Raw genomic sequence first — 10,594 nt, forward strand, 5'->3', positions numbered from 1 at the left:
AATGATATAAAAGAATGATACCATTCTTGTAGAGTAGGCTGTGCTATTAAGCTTTTAAATTAAATTATAATTATCAATAATAAATGAATGATGGCTGAATTTATCCAGAAACAGATGCTTTTGTGACCTAAACATTTTTTTTGTGTATTCAATTATGTCAGTCTTCTTTTGACAAATTTGCAATAATTATGACTTATGTCTCATAGATAAAAAAACATTTGTTTTTTATTTGAATTCCTTGGACTATTTCTAATAACTGGTGCACATATAAAAAAGGGCTGAGACAAGTTGTATCACAAAAACATGACATGAGGTTTTGTAACTGAAATTTTCTTTCAAGCACAGTTGCCATAGCAATTTGTATGTTAATTATCAGTTTCAATCAATATATTCTAGTTTACTGTTTGAGTTAATATACAATTGAGAATACTTTTGCTGGCTGAACCGTTTCAGTCTCCTGATTCTCAGGCTTTTCTGCTGAAAAAGACCCCAGTAATCTCACAAGTATTCCCTCTTGAGTTTCAGAAGAGGCACTAAACGGCTTCACAAATAGTACGATTTGCTAAGTTACTGCAATGAGACGACAGAGATTTCAATATGGACTCAAACTTTCTCATCTAACTCTTTCCAAATTATCTGAGCCATGTCATTCATATTAACACTATATTTCAACTATTATTGTATGTGAACAATTGTCTTCCTTGCCTGGTTCTTATTTCCATGAATTTTAGGAGATAAATCTGAGATGAAGTTTAATGTTAAATAAGAAATCTGAAAACATTAAGTTTCTATAAAAAAACCTGCTTCTGAGCAGTAACATTTTATAATATAGTGATGCTCATAAAGCCTATTTTAATTTATCTCATGTGAATACAATGAAATTGAAGAGAGAGAAGGAGACACAATAACTTTTGCAAACATGGGTATCATTAACATAAAAACCTCACAAAGGCAAAAAAGTACAATAATGTCTAGCAGTACAGAGCATTATCAACGTCATTACTCAGCAAATGATACTCTAGTGTCTCAACCAATCCAATTCCAAAAATAACAATAACAGTATATTACATTTTTAACTTATCAAACCACCGCTACAAATCATACCCTATGCCCATGTTTTGACTTGAAACTATTGCAATGATTTCAGTTGCAAAAGGACATACTAGAATCTCAACAGGTAAAAGGTGTGACATGTTCGTAATGAAGTTCCAAATGTTTGGGAGGAGCCTAATCATTCAGTCCTGTCAATCATCATTATGAGCCTATATAAGCAGCACTCATTGCGTCGTCCCAGCATCAATTCTTCTTGCATCCCTGCCACCACCCCATCTCCTCCTCTGTTTCTGTTATTCTCCGTCTATGTAGTACCACAATGAGGGGGATTGAACTTGGAGCTCAAATTCGCTTACCATTAACCACCAGGACTGGATGGGCAGGCGAACTCGTGAAATATATTTTGGCTAATTTTAATGAATACTGTGGTTGAGTTTTACAGTATGTGCTGTTACATGAGACTTCAAACAATTGCTTCATTCAAAAGTTCAAAAATCACTGCAATTACAGCCTATCATTATTTAAAGAGTATAACTGATTAATTAAATATGAATATATACTGCAGGGTTTGAGACCACACTGGAAATCTTTTTGAAACAAAAAATGAATAATAAATATTCAAGAGGTCCAGGTCACTACTCAGCAAATTTGTCAAACTGATCATGTGAATTCCTTTGTACAAAGGTAAAATTGTTCATTGAAGCATAAGATGTTCTTCAGAACATTCTCAAATCATGCTGATTATCAGGTTTTTCTTGTGGATTTCATGTCAGCTCAAGTGCTGCTTTCATTAAAGGATAACAAACCAAATACTAAGACATTCTGCTTGTCATTGATTTTCCAATTAAATTTCCCCCTCAAAATGCTATACCCCACTGTACAGTGTGTTTAAATCTGTCTTTTTCCCTGTGTTTTCCTCTGGGAAATTAGTTTTCTAGCTCATTCCAAATCTTCATCCTGACCAATGCTTTCAGAATTACTTTGATTGTCATTATGGAACTACTTCTTTAACTGATGTCTAGGTTTCTGATGCAGTTTCGCCAATGTAAATGACTGCATCATCTCATTTACAAGGAGAGGACTGAAGATTGAGGCAGATTCCCAATTCCATCAAAGGTTGTCCACCAAAGAATCCATTGAATTTGTCATGAGCTTATACTTCAAGGTTATATGTTGAGAGAGAATCAAAATGAGGCTTCTCTCAAACTGTGGCGACTGTAAGCCACATGAATAAAATGAAATTAAATTTTGAGGGTATAAACAGAGATCAAGTGTCGATTTTCACCATCTCTCAGAAATCAATAATAAATAAATAAACAAGCACTGATGTTTCAGTAACATTCAGAGGTATTTTATGAGTAAAGTCAGTGTAGGAAGTGCTATACCATCCTTACATATGAAATTGGGTCTACACAAACACACACTCATATGGATTCACACACTGCAGGTTTCAGTACTATTCGGTGAGAATCAGTGAGGATTCTAACAGCTTGACAGTTTTAAGGGTGAGAGAAAGTGACAGTAATAGAGAGGGAGAGAGCTAGAGGAAAAAAAAACAAGGAAAGATTACATGTCAGACTTCATCAGCAACAGGAAAACCAGCAGAAATTAGTTTATGTGCATTCCCCAATGGGACTTGACTTGCATTTTCTTTACACACAAACATACAAATAAATGAACTCATTGCATTTATTTATTTGCGTGTATGTGTCGTTTGTATGTCCTTCAAATTTAAACTCCCTACATGAGTTAGGAAAATATGGGAAGCAAGATCTCTGATGCATGACGCCTCACCTCCAAAGGTGCACTCCAAATAAAGCACACCATCAAGGTCAGGAAACCACAGTGGACTTTCCCAAAAGACCAACTTCACCAACCTAAATAGATGCTTTCTCTTTTCTTATTACTAATCGATTACTATTCTTTTGAGACCCAATCAATCAGCATGATCTACAGGTCACAACCATCACCAGAACGAGAGCTGACAAGTGCCCTCAGCCCAGTGGATTCCAATAGTAGCCATTACTGATCATCTAACAATCCACCGGAGTATCCTGTACTTGCTTCCTGACTCGCTGTACTTGACTTTAATGGCCTGAGAGCTCAAACTGTTTTATAATGAGGGCTTTCCCAAAGCATACTCTCCTTATTATGCACACAAACACACACATACACACAAATAGCGACAAGCTTCTTATTGATATTGTACCCAGTAAAGTGGTCCCTAAGAAACTGGGAGGGGTCTCATGAGTATGTTTTATTCGCTGGGAAAACAATACAACTATATTTCATACATGTAAACACTCAGGACACCTATGAACTGCCACAGTTAACCCCATCCAAGATTTTGTGCCTTTTAACAGCAACGAATGGCTCTACAACAGCCAACAGCACCAATTCCACTCAAATTCAAAAGCAAAAAAGACTCAGAACTCAACTGCAATATGGAGTTCAATTTGAGTGTGGATTTTGTGATACAGACTTTAAATTACACATGCATTCTTTTATCAGAATGCCATAGATATGACTTTTAGCTTCCCACAGAGCAGGGGCATCAGTCATAGTGGTTTTGTCATCTTAGTGATACGTGAGTCGACCTGCTGATATATCAAGGCAGAGCAGGTTCTGACAGATGTGTTGTAGTTCACTGAAAAAGGGAGCTGTTCTTTCAGCACCACTCACAGTCAAATGGCCATATCACATCAAAGTGCATTTTAACGCATATTAGTTCTTTGCAGATTCTACTTCACAGATTTTATTGACAACTGGTTAACCAATGCCCCTGGCCATTCAGTATATACCCATGACAGAACATGCCTTTTTTATTAATAGGCCATCCAAACGCCGCCGGTAATGGCATGCGCTATAGCCAGATCTCTTTGGAAACTTAAGTAGGGAAGTGTGTGTGGGTTCATCTATAAACTCACCCTAGGCAATAGGAGCCCCACCATGGGACTCGATGCATTCTTTATAACCGCACACACAATGACAACCGGGCAAACAAACCCAGGCTGTGCCCCATACCACATTCTAACCAGAGTGACAGTTCTTTAAGAGGAGTCAATGGCGCTGTCAAAGATAATTTTCGCCAACATTTAATCGGTGTATTTTAGGCACACATTTGAAGAATAGGCTAAAGTAATCATTAGCATTAGGAGATTGGCTTATTTATAATGCATCAAATGGAGGATGTCTATACGTTAGGTTGAGAATTTTTGCAGGTGGCATGAGGTAAAAGAGGGCAATGTGATTTTATGAATCTGCATCCATAACAAGTATAATCCTCATGCCTTGGGTGTGTTCTCACATGAATCTTGAATAGTAACAGCAACACTAGGCCAGTCAAAAGGATTTTCACACTAAACTTAACTGGGTTAAGGCCACTTTTAACCCTGGGTTAAGCAACTTTCAAAGAAATTTCAAAAGAGGGTTCGTAAGGCTTTTAACCCTGGGTTATGAAGTCCTTCTTTAGACTTTTGCCGTGCTAACACTTTATACAATGGTATAAACCGAGAAACAATGTGGTGCTGAAATATTACAATAAGTTGTTTAGCACCAAAGAACCAATTATAAAAAAACAATGCATACCTCGTTAAGAATTTAGTCTCCACGGTGAGGGAAAAAGGGGGAAAAGTGACACAAATCCATTAACCAGTGATAATAAGAAAGTATTTAAATATTGCTTTTGCTATAGGCCTGTGTTTGTAGGCGCAAGACCAGAGCGAATCTAATTGGCCACATTTACACAGATGGACAAGCATTTATTAATACAGGGTACGCTGTATTTGTCCAATCAATGTTACACATAAATATGCAAAGAAAACGATAACCTGTTGTTCACAAATGTGAAGAGTGAAATTTTGTAACCTGACTACCCAGGATTAATTACTAACCCAGAACGGTGAAGGAGCAGTGCGAAACAGTAGACCAGATAACCCAGTATGGATTCTGTTGTTAACCTAGGAATAAAAATGACCCTGGGTTTACAATTTCAAGTGTGAAAAGCCCACGAGAGGTTTAATGTGTACCAGCTAGTGTAAGCACAGGTTCTCATGCGCACTCTTTCCCTCGCTCACTCTCTTGCAGACTGTGATCAGACGCCACTGCAGTGTGTGAGAGAGAGTGTGTTCGTGTGTTTGTGTGTGTGTTCGTGTGTTTGTGTGTGTGTGTGTGTGCGCGCGCCTGTCTTCCGTCCGTACCATCGCAGGAGGGTGCAATACTCCCGCAAACACCGTCTTTAAACAAGCCATCTCAGACGCTGCCCCACATCACGTCGCGTTTCCTAAATTTGTTTAGAGTCAAACAAAACCAAAACGAGATTATGCATAACAGTCGTTTGCCAACAGACTGCACAACTGGAATAAAACGTTAAACCTTCGTTTTATCAGTAATGAAAACATCACGATTAAAACCATGTCTTATTTTTGCGCGTATGAAAAGTCCGCGACTCTCATTGAGATCTTGACTGATTCCCACCTATAATGCTGCCTTGGGTGTGGGTAAATCCGAAGAACAAATTTTAAAAAGGTTATATTTTGCCATAAAATACAAAAAGGAAAAATAAAAATAAATAAATAAACATATACATATATTTGCGTACTTGTAGAACCATTAAGACGTTTCTTGTGTCATTATTGACCTTACATTTATGTCAGTGAGGCATATGTCAGCCCCTCAATTCGAATGTATTACTAATTAGTTTATAATTTTCATTAATGTCAGTGAAGATTCTTAGAGTCGCATTAATGTAATTCAGTAGCGTAATAAAAAAACATCCTGTCCAGACACACTGATTTGGAAAAATAAGCAGTATAAAACACACTTTACTTTAATGTAATTACAGCCATACACGATGGGGATGGGGGTTAATGCTAAATAGTCGTGAAATAGTCATGAAAATAATGTCACAATACAGTCAGATCCAAATTATATATCTTCTATCACAAAACATAATTTCCTATTTATTTTATTTAACTTAGGTGAAATATGATCAGGACATATTGTTGACAGGTCTCACTCTACAATTTAGCCTTGATGAAAATGAGTTGTCATTATTTAAGCATCAAACTCCACATTTACATGATTTCGATATTCAACATAGGCATCTTCACGAGCCGAGGCAAATGAACTCGCCACCCCCGCATCACCATGAAACCTCTCCAAAAACACACACTTCAAACTTTGCATGGGTAACTAAAACAGAGCGCGAGCTTACCTTCAGCCCACGTCCAAAAATGTATCCGCGGTCAGTCAATAAGACACTTTGAAACGGAAGGAACGCGCATCACGATGAATGAGGAATCTGACCAAATCATCCATCCGAGCAGAGAAATTCACCAGCTGATAGTTTATTCCAATACAGACGCTGCCTTAAGGAGAATTCAAAGGATTTCCAGGGATCTCTATGACTTTAGAACGTCATAATGCATTAAGAACTCAAAGGTGCTGAAGAAGGACCCATGGCTTGACCGCGCGCCCTCGTCCAGCGGACAGTCGGTCGATCCTGCGCATTCAGTTGCGCGCCGTGCGCTCGTCGGTCAGAAGGATGATTTGAGATGTCTCAGGTATCCGGCAGCAAGAGCTCCTGTGGGGGTTTCCTCTTCAAGACGGACTGTGTGCACTCGCTGCTGTGGGAGAACTCTCCATGGTCCTAAAGACCGCCCCAAAAAACCAAGCCTGCCTGCGCAACGACTGGTGGGCTGCATGTATTTAGGAACATCTTCATTTAAAGGAACAGCTCATCTCCCAAAATAAACATTTTGTCATAATTTACTCACCATCACGTCGTTCTCTAACTTAATGACTTTCTTCTGCAAAAGGCAGAATGTTTATTGCCTTTTCCCCACAGTTAAAGTATGTGGCCTTATGTGACCAATAGATTTCAGGAGCCAAAAAGGACAAAAAGCTCCTGAAGTCGTATTATAGTTATGTGTGATGGAGGTTTATGCTGTAATTAACTGAAAATCTTACTCTTTATAATGTCATTAAAAGAATAGTTAAACCCAAATGTGAAAAGTTGTTGAAAATGTACGGATCCTCAAGCCATCCGAGTAATCAAAGTAGTCAACATGACTCCAATTCATCGATTAACATCTTGTGGAGTGAAAGTGGAGTGCTTTGTGTTTGTAATAAAGAAATCCATCCAGATATTTTTTACTTCAAACCATTGCTTCTGGCTAAAACGCCAGTCCTCTATATCTATACTGCTTTCCCCAATCATCTTGTCTGAATCAGGAGAGAAATATACATATCTCATAAACAGCACTGTTTACAAGCAGATATGTTGATGGATTTTGATGTGAAAGCACAACAAGGGATGGACTTTTTTACTGGAGGGAGCATTATTATGAATTACCGACTCATAATTTGGCCAGACAGTTGTAAGTTTATGATGAATTCATTACAAACATGCAGCTTGTCACTATTCATTCAATATTTTAACTGATGGACTAGTCGTGTGGATTATTGTGTGTTTTTATCAGCTGTTTGGACTATCATTCTGATGGTACCCATTCACTGCAGAGGATGCATTGGCAAGCAAGCGATATAATACTAAATTTATCCAAATCTGTTCTGATGAAGAAACAAACTTGTCTACATCTTGGATGGCCTGAGGGTGAGTAAATTTTTAGCACATTTTCATTTAGTATTCCTTTAAAGTAATACTGTGGTTAAGTTGGACCTCATGGGAACAGAATACTCTAATTATGCTAATGTGATTATGCTTATAATTAGAGTAACCCTAATCACAGTAAAATGTGCAGTACACAAGCATGTTTATGCTTTAATTGCATTTATTCCACTCTGACCAAAGTGTGCATGTACTAGTGTTGCCGTGTTACACTCATGAACAGGTCTGAAATCATATCAGAATAGAAAAAGACCCATGGCCGACAGCAACTGAGAATGTTGTCCTGGGTCATGTGATCAGGGGGCCCCACTTGGTTCCTTTATGGTATAGCTTACTCATCTGGCCCAAGAAAAAGGGGCCCACTAATAAAAATGTTGCCTAAAGCACCGTGAATTTCATTGACAGCCATGAGAAGCCACTCTTATGGGGGCAACAATAAAAAGTTTACTTTTACAGCATTATGTGACATTGACTCATTTTACTGATGCTCAGGGACACCAAAATGAAAACAGGGTATGTGTAAGGCAAAAAAAATAAAAATTTAAAATTAAAATGATTCTTTCCAAATACCAAGCATTTTGGATTTAAAGCAGGCAAATAATAAACAGCTGAAACAAACAGACCTACTCTTTTTGAACATTTTGAATGAACATTTTGAGTTTTCGGTTGGCGAATAAGTGAATAATGTCTCAAGTAATCCAAAATGTAAATGGCACTGAAGATGTTGAGATGTAAAAAAAAATAATCAGACTATTGGTGTACATGTAAACATAGCCACTGGTCATATCTGAATGCACATGAATACAAATGAGATTTGACAAGTACTGCAGAAGGAAAGCTGTTCAGTGAAGAGCAAATTCAATTTCAGTCTGTTCTGCACAAAGTTACATGACTTCAGAAAACGTAATATAGCCAGAAGTCATATATAATACACATACAGTGCTTTTTGCTTTTTTAGGGAAGCCTGTTCAAGCAATGAAAAGAACAATAATGAAAACAATTATATGTACACACACACACACACACACATTATATATATATATATAATCACATTAACAATAAACATATATGGCATGATCTGTCAAAAAAAGAGAGAAAATTTTGAGGAGAAAATGAGACAATAACAATAAATCTTTACAACGGGCTAAAAACTGCATCTTAAAAAGTAAGAATAAACATTCACTGCATGTTAAATAGCAACCAGGACATTATGCAACAACTATTTGTATGTTACAAGAAGAATGAATGTCAGGTTTGGAACAATATGAAGGTGAGTAAATTATAACAAAATATTTTTTAGGTGTAATATTCCCTTAATTTCATAGTGTGTGTGCATTTTATATGTGAGTTCTGAAAAGAGAAAGCCTTGAGACCCAGTTGTGTGCACTGGTGTGTGTGTGTGTGTGTGTGTGTGTGTGTGTCTGAGGGAGAGAGAGAGAGAGAGAGAGAGAGAGAGTCTTTTCCAAAACACTTTGCTGTCCTGTCCAGGGTGAGTCTCTTGCTCTGTGAGTTGCATAACAATGAGGAGGTTCACAGCAAAAGAAAAGCCCACTCATAACACAAACACACACAAACACACACTCTTTTTCTGGTTTTGCCTGTTTCTTTACCTCTCTCTCCCTCTCTCATCCATATAAAACCACACACATTTTTTCTCTTTATATTCCTCCTGCCCAAGGGAGAGTGTTCTCTCCTGCAGTTACTGTCCACGTGTTTTTATAACTTCCAGTATCTGCTGCCCACTCTGCTGATGTCATACAGCTCAATCTCTTGTAAGGCTGAATCTGAACTGTACATTTACAGTAATCTCACTTCACACAGTGCACTAAAAAACCACAGACTGGAAACTCACTGTGAGTCTGGTCAACCACAAATAAAAAAAAAGGAAAAGGTTTCAATAAATTCTCCCCAAAAATATTCAAATAATATTCATTTAATAACTGATTAATTTGCTGAAAGTATCCAAAAACTGGGTAAAATCTTTGCAAAACTAGCAAAACTTCAAATACGAATTAGCTCATTCTGAATGCTGCAATACCCCAAACAATCTTAAGAAGATAATTTACTTTGAATGGCCTGAGATATTGCAACATTTATGGAATGAGTTTTAAATCTAGTTTGGTTAAACAATTTATTCGGATTATTCTAAAAACCCTACACACTAAAAAATGTTGGGTTAAAAATAACCCAACCTGTAACCCAACTATGGGTTGGTATAGCACCTTCCCATCTGTGGATTATTTCAACCCAACCTATTGGGTTAAAATCCTGTTGGGTTAAAAGTTACCCAACAGTTGAGTTAATTATTTATATTAATTAACATCAGTATTTTTATTAAAAAATACTTTATACAACCATATTTTGAAACTACTTTATTGTAAATTACAGATTTAATTTTAATATGCAAATAACACATTTACAAATATATATTTTAAAATATTTTATTTAAATGTACAAGAATGTGTAAAAATACAAATGACATTTTCAAGATGTACAAATGTGGGAGTGAATGAACAGCGTTCTCTTCCACCCTCAATACCTTTGGCTGAAGTGCCCTTGAGCAAGGCACTGAACCCCCAGTTGCTCCCCGGGCACTGGATCTATAGCTGCTCACTGCTGTGTGTGTTCACGGTGTGTTCACTTCTCACTGATGTGTGTGTGCACTTGGATGGGTCAAATGCAGAGCACTGATTCTGAGTATGGGTTACCATACTTGGCAAATATTATGACTTTCAAATAAATGAACATAACATATAATAATAAAACAAAAAATAATCATAAAATCAAGTAATTATAATAAAAAATATACTGCTGGACCTACTGATGATCAATAAAATAAAAAAGTTTTTTACTAATTACTAAATACAAAGTTTTTAAGGAGGAGACAGTGTGCAGAAGAAACTATTAAAG

General features: G+C 37.0%; 1 protein-coding gene across 1 annotated transcript in view; it reads right to left on the reverse strand.

The window, feature by feature from the left end:
• Positions 1-6,726, reverse strand: part of LOC132152998 (interleukin-1 receptor accessory protein-like 1-A) — a 114,489-nt gene extending 107,763 nt beyond the window's left edge. The window contains exon 1 of the mRNA XM_059562066.1: positions 6,269-6,726. The gene's annotated coding sequence lies outside the window, so the exon portion shown is untranslated. The remainder of the gene's footprint in view (positions 1-6,268) is intronic.
• Positions 6,727-10,594: the final 3,868 nt, after the last annotated feature.

The sequence above is a fragment of the Carassius carassius genome, chromosome 11 (assembly GCF_963082965.1).
Source record: "Carassius carassius chromosome 11, fCarCar2.1, whole genome shotgun sequence".
Classification (NCBI taxonomy): Eukaryota; Metazoa; Chordata; class Actinopteri; order Cypriniformes; family Cyprinidae; genus Carassius; species Carassius carassius.